Source organism: Protopterus annectens, chromosome 2.part1 (genome assembly GCF_019279795.1).
Source record: "Protopterus annectens isolate FY-2018-M chromosome 2.part1, PAN1.0, whole genome shotgun sequence".
Classification (NCBI taxonomy): domain Eukaryota; kingdom Metazoa; phylum Chordata; order Ceratodontiformes; family Protopteridae; genus Protopterus; species Protopterus annectens.
In genome coordinates, this window is record NC_056729.1 from 1,117,683,843 (window position 1) to 1,117,707,354 (window position 23,512).

The following is a 23,512-nucleotide window of genomic DNA, read 5'->3' on the forward strand; positions in this document are numbered from 1 at the left end:
GGATACATACCTTTCTCTCCATTATGTCCTATTTATTTCACAGGAAATTTAAGTCTTTAGAACAGATAATTCTGGTGCGGTTTGTTTTGCGAATATGCAGGAGGCCCATCGGGGTGGGGTTCTGTAGGAGACAAATATAGGGATAGGGCTTGAGGCGGCATCCATAGGATATGTTACTTCTTTTAGTGATGAACCTCTGTGGATGATCAGATTGTTAGATGTGCATGGTTTGGCACATACCAAAGAAGACACTGTACTCACTGGAAGGTCTGATGAATGCCGACTACAGTGGGTCAATGACATCATTGGACTTAGATACCATACCTTTGTTTACATGTGGCACAACATAAAATGATTTCCTCAGTACTGTAGAAACATGATGGTCAAAGACTAGATTACTGTCTACATGTGCCCCAAAGTCCCTGACTACTGGTCAACTCTTAGGGGTGTGTTGTTAATCTGATAGTTGCCAGGGGTAGGGAACTTCCCAACAGATACTATTATCTATTTCTTGGCATTTAGTTTTAGTCCATGGCATTGACTCAAGTTATTTGTCTTTGTCAGCCCTTCCTGCAAAATGTTAGTGTCGGTGGGGGATTCTCTGACTGCTCCTAATTTGCAATCAGCCCATTCCTGTAAAATGTTAACTGTCAGTGGGGGATTCTACAACTGCTCCTAATTAGCAGCTGTCTGCAAATTTGGTCAGCCAGTGACCGTTGACACTGGCCTTTACTTCAGAGAAGTAAATGTCAAAATGGAGCGGTCCCAGGACTGATCTCTGAAAAACTCCACTGGTGATGGACTTCTTTGTAGAGGTGGACTCCCCAGTTCTAACCTTTTGGGCCCTGTCTGTGAGTCAGTACCCACCAGGTGACATAAGAGTTTACAGCTAACCTCCTGGGTTTATCAACAATGCCCAATTGGGGTATTGTGTCAAATGTGTTAACCAGTTCAAGGTAGGCAGTGTAAACCATTTTGCCCTCATCTATTGCTTAGGTGACCTTCATAAAGAAGTCCACCAAGTTCAGCAGGCATGACCTATAAGAGAATGATGAAACTTAAAGGTCTGTAGTTTCCAGGTTCTACAGATAGTCCACCTTTGTGCAGACAGATGACTACTGCTGTTCTCTACCTGTTTAGAAGCTACAGTTAAATAGCATTGCAGAGGGTCTGACAGGTCATTTTACATGCTATTTAGAAAACATTCTGGGATACTGTCTGGGCCTATTGATATAGCGGTCTTGGCTTTAGAAACAGCATTGAAGACCTGTTCCCAACTGATAGTAGGAGGAGTTATATTTGATGGTATTTCATGAGGGGAAGTTGAAGGAGAGAGAGGGGTAAAGTAAGAGCTGAATTTGTCTGCCAGTACATTTGTTACACCTTCTGACTCTGTATAGGTGGCTCCATTAACAATGTGCTCTGCAGACAATTATCTGCTGCCTTTGAGATTGTAGACATAGCTAAAGAACGTCTTGTGGATGTCCATGGCAAGGCCAAATTTACTTCAAATTTGACTCTGATAGACTTTATTTGTCCTCTAAATCATTTGGTTTGTTGAGAGTGCTTTTATCCTGCTGGGTGCTACACCTCCTAAATTTCGCCAAGACATTCTTCCTTCTGTTATACAGCCTACTGATGTTATGATTCCACCAGGGTGGCTTGATTTTTTAAGTTAGTTCTGTACTTATTCCTGGTGGGTACAGCTGCCTCTATGCAGCTATTAACATGCTTGTATAGGGATTCAGTGAACAGTTCCACATAGGCAGCAGTGCTTTCAGGGTTTATGGGGGCTTGACATTTTGCCAGGTTATCACTTATTGAGTATTTACTTCCTGAACATTTCAGGTTTAGCTGGGAGTACAAGTTTTATTTTTATTTCAAGGGAGACTATTTTATGTTCTGGCTTTACCAGAGAAGACATTACAGTATAGGGGTGTACAGAGCTCTCACATATTAATGAGGACCAGATCCAGTATGTTTGCACTCCTGGTCAGCATACTGACAATCTGGTCCAGCGAATTTGTATTTACAAAATCCAAGAATCTCTGCATCTGCATGCTTGGTGTTGTATAGGATTCCCAGTTAACAGTGGTATAACTGAAGGTTGACTCAGATGCCACGCATCCAGCACTTCAAGGCTGGATTGCAACCAACAGAATGAAGACAGGTCGGTTCGCATGCCAGAAATCACATGATTTAAAGCATCAATAAGCTGGGCTGCCACACAATGACTATATCTAGCATGCCACAAGATACATGCTTCCAATGACGAGTCACAGGTATCATGTAACGATTGCTTATATAATTTATTAAACTCAGTTACCACACACTTTAAAGCAGCCAGATATAGTTACTAATCAATAAATGGTGTACGTACAATGGAAAATGTTGATATCAATAGCTAGTGACGATGCCTATGAAATGGTCTGGGAACACAGGGCCTCCAGAGGAGAATTCAATCCCAAAAGACCCAATAGAAAACCCTGCAAGAAAGATTCAGCCAAGTTAGAGTATTCACAGTGTAATACCTTAAACCTCCTGAACTGGAAGTCCATGGAATTTATGCAAATGACCCCGTAAGGACATACCAGTGTTTCAGTTCCATGGCTTCTGAATGTCCATGACGTTTTACTTGTCACGTCTTTATTGGTACATTCAGGTCAATAAAACCAAACTCCACTGCTATATACATGCATATTCCTGCCTTTTTGAGGTTATATGATTGCAAGGTAAAGACAGAAATAAAACGTAAGATAGTCATTAGATTCCTTTCATAAAGGATGCCAGCAACAACCTACTCACCAGTCCGCAGGACATCAAAGGCAGATGGAAAGATATTTAGAACAACTTCTGAATGAAATAACCCCCAGGAAAGTTGTACTTCCCTGAACACAGCCTATGATGAAAGGCTAAGAGCCCACCATAGAAGCAAGAATGACATAGCATCTATGGTCCTAGTTATTTTCACTAGGGGTAATATACAATTATAGACCGTGGAATGGGTAAAGCCAATCTAAACCCAAATAGAATTGGTTAATTCAAGCACCAATGGGGAAATTGGCTAGGCTTAAAATGGCCTACAAGGGCAGCTAACCTAGTCCTTACCTATGAACCTATAATAAGCCTTCTAGTGCCAGTGCACAAGAACAAAGAATGCATTCACAACTCACATTAAATAAAAGTGCTGGAGAGGGTAAATGTTAGAAAAATGTGTATTTGAATACATGAGAAATGCTAGTTTAAAAGCAAAGCAGTATATAATGCATTTTATTCTATTAATCATATAGTAGTAAAATTAATTCATGTCTAAATGTGAAGTAGTTTTGAAACTGCAGTGCGGCTTAAAGCAAAGCTGATCTCTGACCCTGGCAGAATGCTAGCTTAGCAAGTTTTAATGTTTATGCTTTTCACAAGTGATTATCTGCTGGGTCAGGAAATTAAATGTGTGAAATAATGAAATCTTCTGCTCTTTCCTGTTGGAATGAGTTGGCCTTGTATATGTGTTACTAAGATAGCACACAGCTGTGTGAGAAAGTGTAACAGAGAACAAAGACGTGCATTAAAAGACTGAAGCTGCTATTGTATTCGAACTGATATGAAACCTTGAATAAGTAACTTTACAGAAAGACATTATGACTGACCAGCTGGATAGCAAGGCCGTATTGTATCTAGAGGAAAAGTTTTTTGAAATATACAGCATCAGCAGATTTAATGAATGAAGAATTGTAAGCTAAAGTGAGGTAGATGCCCTGTGACATATCACGTCAGTAAGGTGGGCATAGCTTAAATGTTAAACCTATATAAAATTGTGTGCTTCCTGTAGAGGAAAAGTTTTTTGAAATATACAGCATCAGCAGATTTAATGAATGAAGAATTGTAAGCTAAAGTGAGGTAGATGCCCTGTGACATATCACGTCAGTAAGGTGGGCATAGCTTAAATGTTAAACCTATATAAAATTGTGTGCTTCCTGTTTCATGTCAGACAAAATTCTGTACTTGTACGTTTTTTGCCTCCTGGTGTACACTAGTAAACTTTTGAATCTGAACCTCCTGTGTATTGAATTCTTAATTTTATTTAACAGTTTGGTCCTTCGCAGACGGAATTCCCTTGGTAAGCCGCAGATCAGAGCGTATCAGTGGTCGAATACTGCGCAGGAGAATTTACCGAAATGGTTCTTCTTGAGTGAAAAGACCTCCGACTGAATTGTCGTGTGTAAAGAGGCTGGCCACTTTCTGATCTGTGGCCGAAAAGCGGAACTTGAACAGTTCAATACCGGAGGCTCAGGTAGGAAGAATTTGCCTTTTTTCTGTTTTAGATCAGGGACTAGGTTACAGTATATTGTTGTCAAGATTTGTTTTGCAGATCAGGGTTAAAAGGAAGTACTGTATATTTGGTCATAGATCAGGGTAACAGAATAAGGCAGGCAGTTATTCTAGATAAACTGTAAACAGGAACTAAGAACTTGATATCACGTGATAAAAAAGGGTTACGTAACATTTTCTTTGACATGGGTAATCAGTGCACCAAAACCTCGCGAGATCCGCCCCTAACCGAAGACGCAAAATACATGCAATTACAACGTTCTGATAACGTTAGGTATTATACGAAATGGGTTAATAAATATGAATTTGATGGTAAACTAGATAAAACTTCACTAGTTAAACTCCTTAAACAGCTTAAATCTGATGCGGGAGGTCAGGCGAAAAAGCAATGCCAACTAGGCATTCCTCAAGCACACAGGTGGATTGAGGAAGCAAATCGTAGAGAACAGAAGCTTAAAAATTCAAAAACATTATTTTTAGACAAAGAGGATAATAACTTGGTAATAGCGACAGCTCCTCCTCCTCCCTTGCCCCCTCCCTTACCCTTTTCAGGATATGAAGCGAGTGGACAGGCTGGTCCGCCTCCACGTTATCCTGAAGTTTCAGCAAGACCACAACCATTTGTTAGAGATCCTATTGAAACTAGGTCCCGAACACGTAAAATACATAGGGACACAGAACCATACCAAATAGAGAGAAATCTACAAAATGAGAGTGAGGAAGAAATATGCCCACTTATAGAAGTTCCAAATCCTCAGGCAGGACTCAACACTCTTAGTATATAGACCATGGACACCAGAGGACATCCGGAAGGCTACTGAGGGAATCCCCCATCTGAAAGTTAATTTTACGAAATTTTTAGAAGATTTGCAAGGCATGAGGTTGAGTTACCACTTGAATGGGGAAGAAGTAGAAAAAGTAGTAAGACAAATTATAGGTCCAGACTGGCACATGATTTGTGGCACCTGGAATCCTTGTAATGCAGAGCTTAGACCACTCCCACATAGTGACGCAGAGTTAAGCAACGGAGTGAAAGGTCTGACAGACTGAATCTCTGAGAAATGGAAACCCAGAGCAGACTGGACTTGCATTAATCAATGCATACAACAGGAAAATGAGACAATAGATGGATATTATGTTAGATTATTAGAATGTTTTAATAATCATAGCAGTATGTCGGTTCCTGAGAACCAAACAAATGATTCCCTGTATGAACAACAATTAAAAAATGCATTTTTGAAAGGTTGCATTGCACCTATTAGTAGCTTCATTACAAAGCACATGACAGACCATCGAACAGGGAGGCTACAAGCCTTACTCGAATACGCTAGACATGCTGAAAGACATTTTAATAGTAAAAAGAAAAAAAAGGCGCAAGTCTTCACTGCTGAAGACGGAGCTGAAGTATTTGTATTACAGTCAGGTAAAAAGGGTAAGAAAAATACCCAGGGAAACAAACAGTCTGACAAACGATCAGAAGATTTTGAAGAGAGGAAAATGAAAGGTGAATGCTTCAAGTGCGGGAAAAAGGGACATCAAGCAAGGGATTGTAGGCAAAACAAAAAGGTAATTACAGAAGATAAGGGAGATGAGGACTGACTATATGATAGTGAGGATACATCAAGTGAAAGTCAGAAATCATCAGGAAAAGTTAATAAACAAAAAACAAATGTAAATGTGATAGAAGGAGTAGAGGAAGTGCAAGTAGATATGGAGGATGAAGAAAGTGAAATTTTGGACTTAGCATTATTGAGCTTAAAGCTCTACTTGGCAGATACGAAACCGGAAGTTACACTTCTGGTGGAGGGAAGGGAAGTCAAATTCCTGTGTGACTCAGGAGCGTCACGGACTTTGATACACCCCTCCAAGTTACCAGAACATTCAGAATCACCTGATTATATACTAGTAAAAGCCGCAAATGGACAGCTATACAGGGAACCACTTTCCCATGATATAGCAATAACTGACCCCGTTTCAGGTATGACCCAGAAAAGTAAAATAGTTGTTTCTGCAAAGTGTCCAGTAAACCTATTGGGCAGGGACCTTAAGCAGATATTTGGCATAGCAGTAGTTCCAACTGTACAAGGTATGGAGGCACAGAGACAAGTGGATACCTTTGTAGTGCGACCGGAGGGTGAAACTTTTTACTGGTACAGCCAGGACCTAGTCACGACTGGTCCAGGGGCAGTGACCAAGGAACTGATGAATGTAGCCATCAGTAGAGCCCCCTCCCTTGACACGGATCGACAGCATTTGTTACACTGTACTCTATACTACTGTACTACACCAGGACCTGATAGAGAGTATGAGCAAGAATTGTTTAGAAATCGTGCAACTAGATTGGTTTTTGCTTTGTACTGGGATACTGAGGGGAACAGTGTAGTTAGCTGTTCATTACCTCAAGAATTCCTTGCATTGTATAGATCAAATCGGTTACCACATGTCAGTTTGACAAAGAGCAAAAGTGTCAAATGGGCAGATTTAGGAGAAAAAGTAACAAGGTGGGAGAAACAAACTGATTTAGAACTATCAGAACAAGGGATACAAAAACAAAAACTGAATTGGTCGACACAGACACATCCAGCTGTATAATTGCAATCTAGTGAGGACAGCTGATTAGCATTTTTATTAGAAGAAGAAGAAGAAAAGGCCTTATGTGAAATTCCAACAACTCTTTGGTCAACAGGCAAGTCAGATGTAGGACTTATTCGAACAGCAGGACCAGTTACAATTACCCCAAAGTCAGCTTTTAGACCACAGAAAAGACAATACCCTTTGAGAAAGGATGCAGAAATAGGAATTAAGCATATAATAGCAGCATTACTCAAAGAAGGAGTACTGGTAGAATCTTCTGATTCACCATGTAATACACCCCTATTTCCTGTTAAAAAAGCAAACGGGGAATGGCGGATGGTACAAGATTTACAAGCTGTAAACAATGCAGTAATACCTAGAGCACCTACGGTGCCAGACCCACATACCTTGTTAAACGATTTAGAACCACATCAGAAGTATTTCTCTGTGGTAGATATTAGCAATGCTTTCTTTTCAATACCTATACATCCTGATAGTCAATACTGGTTTGCATTTACATTTCAGGGTAAAAGGTATACGTATACTTGACTACCACAGGGATATTGTGAGAGCCCGACAATATTTGCACAAGAAATGGCTAGCAACCTGGCAGGGTTTACTCCACCGGGAGGTAGTCAAATTCTACTTTACGTAGATGACATCTTGCTAGCAGCCCCCACCCAGCAACAGTGCAGGGAGGATACTGTAGCATTATTGAAAGTTTTGGCAACACAAGGACACAAAGTAAACAAAAGTAAGTTACAACTTTGGAAAAAACAAGTTAGATACCTAGGATATGTAATATCCAATGAAGGTAGAATACTAGATGAGGAAAGAAAAACAGCAATTTTGCAAGCACCCAAACCAACAACCAAGAAAGAAATTATGTCTTTCTTAGGTACAACTAATTTTTGTCGGAGCTGGATACCAAATTATGCTTTGGAATCTGCTCCACTGACTGACTTGATATATGACACCAATGGCAGCACAAGATATCTTACAATGGACACCCGAAGCAGAAACGGCTTTCTGCAGGTTGAAGCAGTTGATAGCTTCTTCATTAGTTTTAGGACTTCCAAATTATCACAAACGTTTTTTTCACACTGTAGATTGTAAGCAAGGATATATGACGTCAGTATTGATGCAACAACATGGGGACAAGCAACGCCCCATAGGCTACTATTCATCACAGTTAGACCCAGTGGCGCAATCTTTGCCTCACTGTGTACAAGCAGCAGTTGCAGCCGCAATGGCAGTACAGGCTTCAGCCTCAGTGGTGTTATTCCACCCTCTCACATTGAGAGTGCCTCATGCAGTTGCAATAATATTACTGCAAGAGAAAGTGGCATACCTTTCTCCTGCTAGACATCTTTCATGTATGACTATACTGCTGAGCCAACCTCATATGACAATTGAACGATGTACGACATTGAATCCATCAACATTACTTCCAACTCCTGCGGAGGGCACACCACACAGCTGCCTGCAGGAAATTGAACAGTTAGCTTTACCTAGACAAGATCTTACAGATATGCCCTTGGACAATGCCGATGTGACATATTACGTGGACGGCTCATGCAGAAGGGGTCCTACAGGGAAGAATCTGGTGGGGTATGCAGTAGTTACAGACACTGAAATTTTAGAAGCTCAATCCTTACCACACAACATATCTGCACAAGCAGCAGAATTGATAGCTTTGACGAGGGCATGTACTTTAGCAAAAAACAAGAGTGTGAACATATATACTGATAGTCAGTATGCTTTTTCTACAGTACATGTATTTGCACAACAATGGAAAAATAGAGGAATGATAACATCTAGTGGAAAACCTATTAATCATGCACAATTTATTTTGGAGTTATTAGAGTCTATTCAGTTACCTACCAAAGTAGCTATTTGTAAATGTGTAGCTCATACAAAACAACAGGATAAGATTTCGAAAGGCAATGCACGAGCTGATGCAGCTGCAAAGCAAGCAGCCTCAGACTCAGAAACTGTACTTTTAAATGAGGAATTACAACCCTCTGAGATTTTAGATTTAGACGTGTTAAAAACAATGCAGACGCTCACTACAAAAGCAGAAAAACAAAAATGGGTAAAACGAGGTGCAATTCTTGAGAATGGACTGTACATTTCCAAAGAAAGAAAACCGATATTGCCGTCTAATTTATTTAGATATGTAGCTTTGTTGAGCCATGGGCAGTGCCATGTCTCAACAGGGGGGATGGTACAGTTAGTAAATCGAATATTCCAAACATATGGATACACAAATTACACAAAAACATTTTGTGCAGCTTGTCATACTTGTAACAAGCATCATGCACAAGGGGCATTTAAAATCAAGCAAGGAAGTTTTCCTATACCACCATACCCGTTCCATACTATTTGTATGGATTTCATAGAATTGAATAAATGTGAAGGGAAAAAGTTTTGTTTAGTTATTGTAGACATGTTTTCTAAATGGGTAGAAGCTTTTCCAACTAAAAACCCAGATGCAGCAACAGTGGCAAAAGCCCTGATAAAAGAAGTAATCCCTAGATTTGGCATTCTGGAGAGGATTTATAGTGACAATGGCACACATTTTGTGAATCAGACGATTCACCAGCTTGGGAGATTTTTTGGTATCTCCTTAAAGAACCATTGTGCTTACCACCCACAGTCAGCAGGACTGGTGGAAAGGTACAATGGTACCCTGAAAAATAAGCTAAGGAAACTAGTTGAGGAAACCCAAAATAACTGGATATACTGTCTGCCTTTAGCACTGCTGAGTATGAGAACGGTTCCAAATGTAAAGGGCTTGACTCCCTTTGAAGTGGTTTTTGGGAGAGCATATTATGTGCCTCAGTGGAAAGCTCTCATGCCTGCAGAGCAAGAGGCTGACAGTTCATTAGCTAGTTATATGAGGAAACTGTTAACAAATAAATCTGTTTTGCAGTTTAACTCTTTTTCAGATAAGGAACAGACCAGACCGGTGGAAGCAGTCTTGGCCCCAGGGTCGTGGATCTGGCTGAAAGTGATGAAAAGGAAGAATTGGGTGAGTCCAAAGTGGGAGGGACCGTACCAGGTTCTGTTGGCAACGCCTACTGCAGTTAGAGTGGCCGAGAGGACGTCCTGGGTTCATTTGACGCATTGTAAACCGGTAAAGAACTTCCAACTTGATAAAAACTTTGTGACTGATACACAACCAGACCAAGATGGCCAAAAACAAAGTGAACAGAAGTTTAGATCAACCCCAGAGATGTTGCATAATCATTTTGTTGAGTGTACATTTATTAACTGTAGTTGTGACAATTTTCCTCTTGCTGTGGTTTATCCTACACACAACCACACAAGTGAAAGTGGGAAGGCATGATGAAACGTCTATAGACTGGCATCCAAATTTTAACACATACCTAGCCATGAAACGTGTATATGTAGAGACTATGAACATTTCAAATTGCTGGGTTTGTACAGCTATACCGACAGCATATGGAGGACTGATAATGTCAGCTGTCCCTTTGGGGATAAAAGAGACTTGGGAGAATTTACTTTTCGACACAGGAACTGTGAGATCACAGGACAAAATAGCTTTATTTTTACCTGTCACACAAAAAGGAATTATATGTTTTTTCAAAAATGACACTCTCCAGGTGGGCTGGAGTAATTGTAATATAACCATATCTTACCGATGTTATATTAAGAATAGTAATGGCAATACTTTTTGCAATACTAATTATGACTCGTATTTGAACTCATTGAAAACAACTATGACTGACATTCAAAAAAATCCAATTTTGTTTAAACAATTGTCAGTTATAGATCAGAAAATGTTTCATGCAGGGCTGATGCGTATTAGTACTAAAGTAGAAAACTGTTATTTTATTTGTGGGAAAAAGGCATATAAATGGTTACCTGAGAATTGGTCCGGCAGTTGTTTTTTGGGTTACTTGGTTCCGGCAATAAGACATACTGCAGAATTACCTTTGGGTAAGATACGAAACGTAAGAGAAACAGCTCGAAAATCCGAAGGTCCAGTTAAGAAACCTGTGAATCCAGTTGGAAAGACCATAATTCAGTAAAAGACAAAAGCGAATTGACTCATATGGACTTGAGTGACAGTGTTATATCCTGGGCAGGGATATTCCCAGCCTATGGAGCAGTCAAATCGATCTGGGAGCTGAGGAAGTTGTCGAAACTTCTCGAAGTAATGAGTAATGCAACTTTTTCCGCCCTAGAACTGGTGACTGATGAACTGAATGCAATGAGAACTGTTGTGCTACAATTCGGATGGCTCTTAACTTCACCCTAGTGGCGAGAGGTGGTACGTGCGCGCTTATCAAAGAAGAATGCTGTGCTTATATTCCTGACAATCGTCATGAGATAAATAACCACCTAGAGGTAATTCAGCAAGTATCAGCCATGACTGAACCAGGCCCAAACCCACTGACGGACTTTTTCCAGAATCTATTTGGGGGGTGGGGTTCCATCCTAATGAATATTCTGATTGCCATTTGTGTGGGTATACTCCTAATAGGAGCATGTGTTTGCTGTGGAATTCCCTGCATGAAAAGATTAATCAAAGATTTTGTCGATGTATCTGTTACTGAAACTTTTTACCAAGATATTGAGATTGAAAGATTGATCTCAGATGACGCTTTTTCTGAAGTATAGATTAAATGACTCACCTAGCTGAAAATCCTAAGTGGAAAAGGCTAGGAGATGAAATGACACTATGCATACTTCAAAATAGAATAAAAAATATTAATAGGGGGGAAAATGTTAGAAAAATGTGTATTTGAATACATGAGAAATGCTAGTTTAAAAGCAAAGCAGTATATAATGCATTTTATTCTATTAATCATATAGTAGTAAAATTAATTCATGTCTAAATGTGAAGTAGTTTTGAAACTGCAGTGTGGCTTAAAGCAAAGCTGATCTCTGACCCTGGCAGAATGCTAGCTTAGCAAGGTTTAATGTTTATGCTTTTCACAAGTGATTATCTGCTGGGTCAGGAAATTAAATGTGTGAAATAATGAAATCTTCTGCTCTTTCCTGTTGGAATGAGTTGGCCTAGTATATGTGTTACTAAGATAGCACGCAGCTGTGTGAGAAAGTGTAACAGAGAACAAAGACGTGCATTAAAAGACTGAAGCTGCTATTGTATTCGAACTGATATGAAACCTTGAATAAGTAACTTTACAGAAAGACATTATGACTGACCAGCTGGATAGCAAGGCCGTATTGTATCTAGAAGAAAAGTTTTTTGAAATATACAGCATCAGCAGATTTAATGAATGAAGAATTGTAAGCTAAAGTGAGGTAGATGCCCTGTGACATATCACGTCAGTAAGGTGGGCATAGCTTAAATGTTAAACCTATATAAAATTGTGTGCTTCCTGTTTCATGTCAGACAAAATTCTGTACTTGTATGTTTTTTGCCTCCTGGTGTACACTGGTAAACTTTTGAATCTGAACCTCCTGTGTATTTAATTCTTAATTTTATTTAACAGTAAATGATAAATGAATATGCAGAGAAGACAATGGGTCAATGAGCAGTTTGGATTCAGATCACAATATAGCACAACCAAATCAATGTTTGCAGTGAAACAGATAGTTTAGAAGAGAGAGAAAAAGTCTAACTAGGCATTTGACAAGATCCAAGGAAATTGATTTGTGCAGTCCAGGGATGCTTCAAAGTTCAGGAAATACTGATAGAATTAGAATAGACTATGTACAAGGTCCGAATGACACTGTATGACACATGTATTAACAGTTTTCATACTCACAGAGGGGTTCCAAGTGGGGGTAGGAGTGTTTCCTGAGGATTCACCTCTGAGCCCACTGCTGTTCTAAATGGTGATGGACTACATTAATAAACAGCTCAGATGGGACAGATGAAAAAATGCTGTATGCAGATTATGTAGCATTACATGCAGATTCTGAATGAGAACTTTACTTTTGCATTTCATTCTCCTGTTATTTGCTGAAGGCACAAGGGATGAAACTGAGAATAGACATGACAGTTATCAAAGCAGCAAATGGGGGAAATCAGAAGAAGCTAAAAACTTAAGATAGAACAGAAAATAATGGAGCAGGTTAGTAGCTTCAAATACCTGGGAAGGGTAGTTGAAGAGAAGGAAAGTCTGAATTAAGAGGTCAAAGCTACAGTTAGTTAGAGGGAATGCAAACATCTGGCATACCATGTCAGATGTAGTGTGTGACAGAAGAATACCAAACAAGCAGAAAAGTAAGGTCTACAAAACAATGGTGCAACCAGGACTACTATACGGTACAGAAACTTTGTCATCCAGCAAAGCGATGGATGGGTGCATGAGTGAAGACCTGCAACAGTCACTCATGATTACTGGAGAAGGTAAGAGAGTGGCACTGAATCAATAAAGATGGAGAAAGCTGACATGACACCACCACCACCCCATGCAGAAAATGGGAAAAGGGGGTAGATGATGACAACCAATATAACAATAAATAACATAATAGCAACATATAGAATTATGAGTGGGTTGGTGCTTTATTATGTGTTTAATACATGGACGCCAAGAAATTCATGTCTCAAAGTTACGATCCTCTGACACACTCATAATTCTTTTGTAGTATATGGAGATTTAACTTATCCATATACTACAAATCAATCCAAAGTAAAGTTAAAAAAAAAACAATGCATCATTCAGTCTTTGAAAGCCAGTAAAACAGTGGTGAGTGGTTAATTTCTTACTTAATCCCTGTGTAAGGGGAGCAATTTAATTCAAGATACTTTCTGCAGCTGCTGCTGCTCTTTAGTGGTCAGCACTGAATGCTTTTAGTGCAGACACGATATTAACAGTGCCTAGGGGGTGATTAACAATTGTTAAGCACCTCTCTAAATGTTGTTAAGGTTGGGTCTTGTGCTATAGCAGTGCTGAACCAGGAAATAATTTAACCATTTTTTTAGCAAAATCAGGGCACTCCGTGTGCAACAGTATTATCATCATCATCACTATTCACCCTCACCAGTGGAACACCATATTTAGCATAACCATCTGCAACTCCGTATATAACAATGACTGACAAAATAACACCTTTTTATTTAAGGAAAAATTCTCCATGAAACAAACAGCTGTTATTAAAGCTCCCAGAAACTGTCTCTCTGGGCTTGGTTGACTTACACCCATACATTCTCAAACTGCTTTCCTAATGCATCGTGCAAAATCCATTCCCATCATTAAGACAGACCACTAACCTGTACGAAATCTTTTTACATTAAACAGCAACAGACTATACTTAAGGAAAAATCACTACCAGTACCACTCCTGATGAAACCTAACGCATCAATTATCCTTTGATAACTACCATCTTATATCCCTACTTTCCTTGCAAAAATCATGGAAAGAACTATTTATGATCAGTCAAAACTAATTAACTCATTCACTCCAATGGAGTTCAAGAAATTTGCACTGTAACGTCCAATGGGCCTTTTGACAGAATCAAATTATGTCCTCACATTTTCAACAAATGTTCATATCTCTGGAACCATAGGGGTTATGAAAGAAGTATAAATGACAAACTCTTCCTCACCAAATATTTTTATAGTGGTAGTATTCTTTAGGTTTTAGGTCTTAAACTGAATTTTACAAGTCACAGCAAACACAGTTACTATTATGTTTGAAATATTTTGTAAACAACTTACAATATCTCAGCAACCATTCAAGTTACACACATACTGTCGGCAGCAATTTGTTCATCCAGCGGAGAGCTTTCATATGAGGCTAAGGAGTTTGCATTACTTGGTTGTTAAGATATTTAGAAACGTGAAGATTATATCTATATATAGAAAAAAAGAGGTCATTGTTCCCCTCTACTCATCATTCATTAGACACATTATAGAGTACAACACCCCTTTTGGTATGTACCTCACAAGACATCTACAACAACTGGAAAGGCCACAGAAATACCTCACAAAGAGGATTACTGGCCTCAAATAGATGCCCTATGCAGACTGTCTCAAAAAACTCCAGCTTTACTCCGTCACATATCGCCTACTCAAAGGCGATTAAGCCTAACATACAAAGCTATGTCAAACCCAGAGCTGCTGGACATGCTCCACTTAAAGAAATCCCAATCCCTCCGAGCTACACACTCTAGGGACCTAAACCTTGTCACCACAATAAACAGAACATGCTAGAGGGATAGTTTCCTGTCCCAGAGACTTCCCATACTCTGGAGCAGACTACCTATCTATGTCAAACAGAGCTCCTCATTAGCACTCTTCAAGAAAAATCTTGACGATTGGATGGGAAATAGGAAATTCACCCCAGGGATCACTTCTGTGGCTCTGCTCGACAGGGGCACAGGAAAATAATGTTCTTGGGTGGCGAAAGCCAGGGTACCTTTTCGGCTAGGCTTACATAGGCCCTAGGGCTAATAGCCTAGTACCTACCTATGAACCTATATAAATTAATATCACAAAACAAGATTTAATATCCCTTTACCTGCACGAGACAAAGGTCAAATATTAATGTAGTTGACTTTGCCATTGTTTAGGATTTAAGATGAAATCATTTAAAACCTTGTAAATGGCATGGTTTTGGAATTAATGCAAACATGAACAAGCAATATCTGACGCTGGAGGCCACCATGAGAGTTAACTGCAGATGCACCTGGAGGCATCACTCAGATGTAATGAGTTTATAAGTCAAGTAAGAGTACCACGGCTGCAGTCTGGACAGTTTCAGAATTCATATTGTAAAGCAGCAGATTTGGCTTTCAAACAGGCACCTTATCTATCAATCTAAAAAGGAATTATACATTGCTATAATGGTACCTACTCAAAACAAGCATGTCCTCCAGTGCCTTCCATTAGTTCACAAACTAACTCCTAACAGGACTTTTGCATTAAAAATAACACATAAAATTACAACTTAAACAGGCCTATTGCAGCCTGGAATCATTCAAGGCTCAGTCCTTAGATGACTTATGTTTCCTCTCTTGTTAAAAACAAACCCCTACTGCAAAAAAAAGCTTGTGCTCAACAATATTTAATTTTATTAGTTAATTTCTCAAAAAACAAAAAAAAAAATAGGTTCTGCTCAGTTCACCAAAAATAATTTCACATTAATTCTTCAAAAACAACTACCCATCTATATCATCTACTTACATTGCTGATGAAAAACCTCAGGTTCAACAAAAGTAAAAGTAAATTTCATAAATTTCATAGTTAATTTCTCTTAAAAAAAAAAAAAAAGACGTTCTGCTCAGTTCACCAAACATAATTTCATATTAATTCTTCAAAAACAACTGCTCATCGATACCATCTAACTCCACTGTTGGTGAAAGCTAATCTAGAACAAGTTGCATCCTTCTGCTACCCAGCCATATAAGTGCACCCAACCCTGTTGTTAACTAATCACTTAAAAACAACTGCAACAACAGTAACACAAAAACATGTCACAAAACAGCAAGGCTACCTACATAAAAGCTAGCTCTGAGGTGTACAAGTATCAAGCCCTGAATATGTTGCAGGCTCCCCAAGTTCAAACAGTAGCTTGGGCAAGCTGGCAGGGAAATTAGAATTGAACAGCCACTGCCAGCTTGCCCATCCTGAAGAGAGGGCAGAGGCTCTATTTCATCACATAAGTGATACTAAATGGGAGCTTTAGCCTACTGAGCCCAAAATGTCATATGCAAGTCACACAGTAAGTAGAGGGGAAGCGTGTCAGAGTACAATGAAATTTCCTCACTTCGGCATACAGCTGAGTTCAGAAGAGCCACTGTAGGGGGAGGGGTTATTCTGCCAGGAGACAGTCTAGGCCACCTCACAGGACCAGCAAGCTGGCCAGGCACTTGTTATCAGAAACTTGCCACAAACTGGATGAGCTGATTAGGAATTCCTGGAAGGAGTAAACAGTAAATGGGTCATGGGGCTCTTGCCTTGCCAATGGGATTCCTAGCTCCTGCTGTCAAAGAATGAATGGGCTGATCAGGTGCAGGTAGAGAAGCCATCAGGCTGGGTCCTGCAAGGGTATAAAAAAGGCTTCTTACAAAACTGATAGAGCATGCATCACCAAACCTGGTGAAACTCCTGAAACAGAACAATGTCTTTCACGTTTTTGTACTAGGAGTACAGAAAGACAACACAATTTTCCTTAAATCAAATCTGTCAGTTCACCAAACTAGTAAGCGCACATGAACACTACAGCCACACTGGTAGGCATTTAAATGTTGGGACCTGCTCCAATGAGTCCTGTAATATGGAGATCGAATGGCCAAAAAAGTGGACTTACAATACGCTAAGTTCAAGTTGGCCATTTCTCAGAATATTCCCTTTTCTCCACAGTATGCTGATCTTGGAGTTGGTATATGCAAGTTCAGGGGTGTGGAGGCTTGTAGAGGTGGAGGGGTCTTGCCCCGCCCCTGCAAAAAGACACATTTAAAGGAGAAGAATGATATTCAATATTTGCTCTTCTCCTGCATTTCTGGTCTCTATTTTTGGGGTGTTAGTATTCAGCATTATGAGTGCCAACATTTCAATAAGGAGACCTGCACATCACTAGTGAATGCAAAGTGGTTACCCATCCCGGGACAATCAACTCTGCTACTAACCTTTTACTTACAAAATTACTCACCTACTGTCTCTAAACTAACATCATAATGTGACAATGCACTTTAACAAGGGTTGGGAGAGCTGGCATAATGGTTAAGGTGTTTACCTCACAGACATAGGGTAGAGGGTTTGATTCTCACATTGGGAAGCATGACTAGGCTTAAAAAGGCCCCTGCATTTGAGAGCTTAGTAATCCCCTTTGAATCTATGAACCTTTCTATAAACTAACAAAAAGAACAGTCTCTCAATCAGTAAGACCAGAAAATGAATATATATAGGTCATACTAGGCTATCTGCCCTAGGGCATTTATAAGCCTAGCCAGAGTGTGTTTGGCTTTCGCCACCCATTTTAAATTAATTTTGCTATGCCCTTTTTCGAGGTTAGTATACTGTGCCTCTGTCTAACAGTGACACAGAAGTGATACCCGGGGTAAACCTACGATCTCCCATCCACTCATAAAGATTCCTCTTGAAGAGAGTTCAAGTATATATATATATATATATATATATATATATATATATATATATATATATTTAACATTTGTTTACCAGGAAAATCCAACTTGAAACAAGCCAATTTTCAGCACAGGCCCAGGGAAAAATGCTACAAATGCATGTCTTTGTAACGTGGGAGGAAACCCACACAAGCACAGGGAGGACATGCAGACGCCGCACAGAAGGCACCCCAGCCGAGAATCAAAACGTATATATATATATATATATATATATATATATATATATATATATACATACATACATATAAATATATATATATATGTACATAGAAAATTTTATATATATATATATATATATATATATATATATATATATATATATATATATATATATATATATATAAAATATTTTCTATCACCAAAACATGCTACACTAATGTCCCTGAAACACTCACAGTAGTCATCAATTTTTATTTCACTCAAGCCCAAAAAACTGCTGAGTATAGTGAAATGTTTCTGGTTTTGGATGGGATTTCTCATACCCTTAAGGTACTCTTGACTCCTCAAAAGAAGAGACCATCATGTCCTATACATCAATGTCAGATCTCTTTTGCATTTGTATGGAATTATTGTTCTGAAAGTTTCTATACAGGGTCATGTTTAAAACACAAAATAAGCATATTCCTCTTCAGCTACAAATTAATGCTTAAATTAAATTTTTGCTAAAAAATAGGAATCATCTCCTCATAGTCTGTTTCCGTCACTGGTAACATGTTTCTTCACTCAGACTACAAAGCAACATAACTATGATTTATTTCCAAACATTCATTGGGTTTACAGCCCCAAGGAGGCAAAGACGGCAGCTATAAATGACAGTACACAGGAAAAGAGCTATGAATTTATAAATACTAAATGGATTTATGGCCCACTAGGTAGGAAAGAACAAACAGCTACAAATACTTTGTTATGGAGAATTTCCTCTGGGCAAGCACCTTAAAATGTCATGGATAAATGCTGTATAAACAAGAAGAGAAAAATCCCACAAAAAGTATTACAAGATTTAAGTCAAACCTAACATGGTGAGCAAGAAGAAGCTGAATAGTATAGAAATAACGGAAATAACATAAAAGGGTTCAAACAGGGTTTGTCCATGCGCTAACCCAGACTGATATCTTTTTCACTTTTTATTCCTACTCCTATCCCTACTCCTGTAACCTATGCCTCCAAATCTAGTTACTACTCTTTCTTTGAAATATGGGGATAACATACATGTTCATTTCCCTTAACTGAGACTTCCTCATACCTTCTAGTGTGTTTTGTATAATTGTGTTGTATAATTGTTACTAAAATTGTTATAGTTTATAAATGTATTATTATAACTGTTCTTTAGACCAATGCTACCTCTGTATTGTGATTCTTTACGTTTCTATGCATTGTTAACATTGTCACTGTTCTTGCTTTGAGTTTTTCTCCCCGGGCCTCTACTGAAAATGGACATATATCCAGCTAAACTAGCCCGGTCAACAAATGTAAAATAAAAAAATAAATAATAAAAAACAGTTAAGCCATAATTTTTAATACATGGTAGTATAGAGATCTTTCTCAAGGGAAGAAAAAACACTTATAAAAAGTTAAGCGTTATAATTACTATGCAGCTGCCCTTTAATACCCACTACCTGGAACCATCTCCATACAAACCTGAGAAATGTTACTGAGAATAACACACACAAAAAATGAAAAGTAACCTAAAAGATGTATCATAATGTAAATACTTTTAACAATGAAACTGAAAAAATAAATAAATAAACGCCTACATACTACACTTTGAGCTACCTCACAAAACAACTTACAACGTCAGCTTATCTCAGTGTATCAGGGATCAAGACAGTAGATCTTACCAACACTGCTCATAGATTCCCTAGGCATAAAACTGCATAATAGAGGCATCACTTTTAAAACACAAAGAATATAACAATGTAAACAAAACAGTAGGAGAAAGTATCCTGGCCAAATTGTCCCTTACCTGTAGAAATGTCATCTCCAATCTCCCCCCAAAACAGGCCACAGCCCAAAAGGGCCAAGAGTCAACCAAAGTAAATAAATACTATTCACATGCTAAGTTAAAACTTGGACTCACATCTTCACAGAATCAATAATGGCAACCACAATGCTTTATCTCTTAAAAAAAAAAAACTTTAAAAATTAAAAATTCAAGAAAATGCTTATGAGGCATACTCCCATTTCTCATGTTAGTCAATTATAACACAAGATGAATGTGTACATGGGTATACATTATTATTTACAGCTGTATGTCTATGCAATACCTGTAAATTAACAAACTGCTTGTATTAACATGTATTAGCTAAACACTGACGTTCTGAAAATATACTAACAATTTAACAAACTTTTCTACAAATATAAAGACCTGTACTGTCCACTATCCAAGCTGCAATTAATTACCCAGTTAACAAGTATGTAGATATACAAATGCAATATACTCTACTGGCATAGTCAAACCTGCATGGGGTCATAAAAAGATAAGGGATAAGACATGTAAATTAAAAGGTGCTTCCTAATTCATTGAGCATGCTAGATAGCCACTATATCTTTCTACCATCAATTTATTGTAACATAAATCTCACTACTCTATCAATTTTCTAAAGGAGTAAAAGGTTGAAGGACATGTCACCACATTTTATACACCATGTATGCTATTTGTAAAGCAAGAGATAGAAAGTTATTCTGTTCAACCATAACTTCCAAATGTCGGTGATTTTCCAAAAATCACTGATTTATGCCACAAAATTTTGGTCTTCCTCTTATTATGTGGGCAATAACGGAAAACTGCACTTTGTATAACTGCAGGTTCAAAATACCAAGTGATGTCATTATGCAACATCTAGTGCTCTACTGATTCCTGCACTGTACCACACTGCTACTAGGGAATACAGTGAATCCCTATACAGCAGTAAAACAGGTGACTACTTTAATTTTTTTTTTTTGCAAGTAAAGCGATAAAAAATATTGCTCCATTAGTTCTGTTTGCAAGAGGTGCAGCCACCCTCCCCTTAACCACCCCTAATGTTTTCTTTGAGGAGGAGGTGATTGGGAGTTTTTGTTTTTTTTTTGGGGGGGGGGGGGCAGCCCCTGAAAAAGGAAAGTCAAAGTCTGTCAGAAAGCTACAAAAGCAGCAGCTGTCAGTACAACCGCACCATAACATTCTAAGAGACAAGTTCTAATCTTACTATCTTCATGATCACAGCAACTATTGTTTTACTTTTGTTCTTATCACATGTACAGCTCACAAAAACAAGTTTGCGGACAGAAAAGAATACATCAAACATCCACTGCATAGCTGTTTTGAAGGATAATGGAGAAGAGAATGTTATACCAGTAGCAGTGGTGTCTGTCATTCAGAGAACTATGTAAATGTAATGGTGAGGTCCAATGTTCTCCGTTATCACCACTGTGCATAATTTTCTCATAAAGCAGAGGTTTGAAACTACAAAATAATGAAGCCATTAGTGGTAGACAAGTTTTTATTCTTCAAATAATGCATAGCAATATAAATATGCCCATACTATCAACCCATCTCCGTGTCACTATGTAAAAAGATTCACTGATTATAGTTATCCTCAGTACCCAGAAGTCCAAGGCAAATACAAATAAGTACATTTAGAGATGTTCTAGTGTTCAGAAAATACACATGAATACACAAACACTTATTAAAACAACTTCATAATTTGAAAGCCTCTGTGATTTGCCGTTTGTCCAGCATAATTTTTATCCCTGGTTCTTGAGTGAAGAGTGAAAAGGCCAGCTAGTATTGCCACTAGTCCCTCTTTACATACAAAAAAAAAACTAAATGGCAAATGTCCCAAGATATTAAGACAAAAAGCATACCTCTCAAATGTCAAGATTTTTACCTCATATTTTTAAACTATTTCTCATACAATTGTGGTTTTCTGGCATATCACTGGGAAAGCATTGAGGACTGAAGTCAGAAAATAATGGCAAGCATTTGAGTTTCAGACTTCATATCCTTCAAAAAATCCATGCTAATGCAAAACCTGTTACTCTATCAGATTTCTAAGTTTATAAGAGTAATATTTACAAAGTATCCCTATTTTTGGGCCTTTGTCCCCCTATTATTTGTAGCTTTGTCCAGACTTCTTGCTCTAGGCACACCTCTCAAGTGTACCTCATTACGAGGAACGTACCTCATTTGGAGTCTTAAAAAGTTCATGTTCCTCGAAGTTCCACATTGAAAGGGTCTGTCACACATTCAGTGTTAAGAATTCTTTTAACTGATATCCATGGTAACAGAAAAGAATCATATTAATTTATTGAAAAAACTTTTTTATAAGTAAAACCAGCATATTTTAACCATCCTATGACCTTCCTAGTTGAAGTTGTTAGTAAGCTGTTAGTTTGTGTTCCACATTTTGCTTATTTGTTCCACATTATGAGGGCTAGTGTTCCTCATTTTGGAGATTGAGGGTTGAGAGCTATGGCTCTAAGACATTGAGAGCCATGACAAAAAGTACTTCCGAAGTTTTCTCTAACAGCTGTATAAACACTATTTGCATATGAAGCACATTTTATATTATATAAAACAACTCAACTTCTGCAAAAATATGCGTTTATTTTGACAAAAAAGTGAAGTCCACTGCATTACAGTGGTGGCGGGTATGGTGTGCTCTGCAAAATCTAATGTTTCCATAAATAATGTCCTGCTTTGGAGTCTTGGACACCTGAAAAGGATGCAATCCTGAAACCCATGGGTTGACAGCTGGATATAATACACATGTTGTGCATCATGACATACGTTTATTTATTTCACCACCGCTTAAGACACCTTCTCCACCGTGTACATTCCTAATGTGGGATCATGATCATCACTTTCTTTGTTGAAACTATGAAGTGCAAAATTAATGAGCTAGGCAGAGAAAGTAAAATGAGGGCATTTTAATTTCTGACCTTAGAACCCTGCACGGGCACACACATTTTAAACTTTAAGTCAGCTGAGAGAAATTAAACCACCTCCTACTCCGATTTGCTACAACTGACACACCTACAGTATAATATACGTAAACATATACGGCATAAACAAAACAGCCGACATTCTACACTTATGTTATTCACCTGAAAATGCAGCAGAAACCTCTGTTTACATCATAAATAGGAGACACTCCTAAACAAAGTGTAAGCCTTCAGCTTTCGCCAGAATTCAGGACACCAGAACACTTTTGGGACATGTGCAGTAATCAACCAATCAAACATCCGACCTGAAGTTACCACTAATCATCGCGTTCACGTTCAACAGCCTGAAAATGTTAAGGTTAAAGTTTTTCGCGGGGGATGTTGGGTATTGTAGTTTCTGGCAGCAATAACGGTGGTAGGGTAGTTACTTTTGGCATCGTGCTTATTGTGTTCTCTCCAAAGTCTGTGGTTAGTAGGTAGGGTTGCCACCTTTTCAAATGCCCAAAGTGGGACATTTTTTTAGAAACGTCAGATGTTGCAGGGCAAAACATACCCACAGCCAGTTAAAAGTACAGAACTTCACTTTTTTGTCAAAATA

The 23,512-nt window shown here is 38.5% G+C and overlaps 1 protein-coding gene across 1 annotated transcript in view; it reads right to left on the minus strand.

Annotated features, from left to right (window-relative positions):
• MMUT (methylmalonyl-CoA mutase) overlaps positions 1-23,207 on the minus strand; it is a 726,274-nt gene extending 703,067 nt beyond the window's left edge. Inside the window, exon 1 of the mRNA XM_044062658.1 lies at positions 23,077-23,207. The gene's annotated coding sequence lies outside the window, so the exon portion shown is untranslated. The remainder of the gene's footprint in view (positions 1-23,076) is intronic.
• Positions 23,208-23,512: the final 305 nt, after the last annotated feature.